Source organism: Xenopus laevis, chromosome 9_10L (assembly GCF_017654675.1).
Source record: "Xenopus laevis strain J_2021 chromosome 9_10L, Xenopus_laevis_v10.1, whole genome shotgun sequence".
NCBI lineage: Eukaryota > Metazoa > Chordata > Amphibia > Anura > Pipidae > Xenopus > Xenopus laevis.
In genome coordinates this window covers 48,689,119-48,689,726 of record NC_054387.1, presented here as the reverse complement: position 1 = coordinate 48,689,726, position 608 = coordinate 48,689,119, and the positions used below count along the sequence as shown (strand labels likewise).

General features: G+C 39.5%; 1 protein-coding gene across 5 annotated transcripts in view; it reads left to right on the top strand.

Annotated features, from left to right (window-relative positions):
* septin9.L (septin 9 L homeolog) overlaps window positions 1–608 on the top strand; it is a 117,379-nt gene extending 116,771 nt beyond the window's left edge. For all 5 annotated transcript variants that reach the window (XM_018235392.2, XM_018235393.2, XM_041577200.1 and 2 more), the window contains one exon: window positions 1–608. This exon is cut by the window's left edge and continues 583 nt beyond it. The gene's annotated coding sequence lies outside the window, so the exon portion shown is untranslated.

Below are 608 nucleotides of genomic sequence, written 5' to 3'. Positions count from 1 at the left end.
AATTGCTTTGACATTGCCAAACACGCAAGTGCCAGTTGTTGTAGAGAAAGTGACTGTAGATGTTCAGGCTCCCTCCGTTTGGGAGAGAAGGTTGTTCTATGTAGGAAGGAGACAAGAATTGTACAAGAAGGTTAGGAAAGAGAAGAGGGTTTATGGTTTTCATATCCGTCCAAGATGGATTCATGTATTCTTTATTCACCTTCTATACTTGTCTTTCCCCTTTATCACCCCCACTCCGAGGGATAGAATAAATATATCAGTATAAGGGTTAACTTGTATGTATGTATGTGTGTGTGTGTTACATTCCGGGTGTTTACTGGAAGTCTAGGTATAATGGAGCCCCATTTAGGGCAGGGCTCGACCAAATGATGAGCGCCCCTATTTCCCCCTATCTCCGAATACGTGAGCCATCCTATTTAGCGCCCTACATACACCCCCACCGAAACATTCTTCAGCCTAAAGAGACGTGCAAATAATTTACTTGTCGAGTTGCTATGTTCTAGCAAACTTTTAAAAAAAAAAAAAAAATTAAAAACAAAAAAAACTATATTTACTGAAAGATATATATTTCCGATGCTATGGATTAAGGTATGAAGAGGCAGGAAATT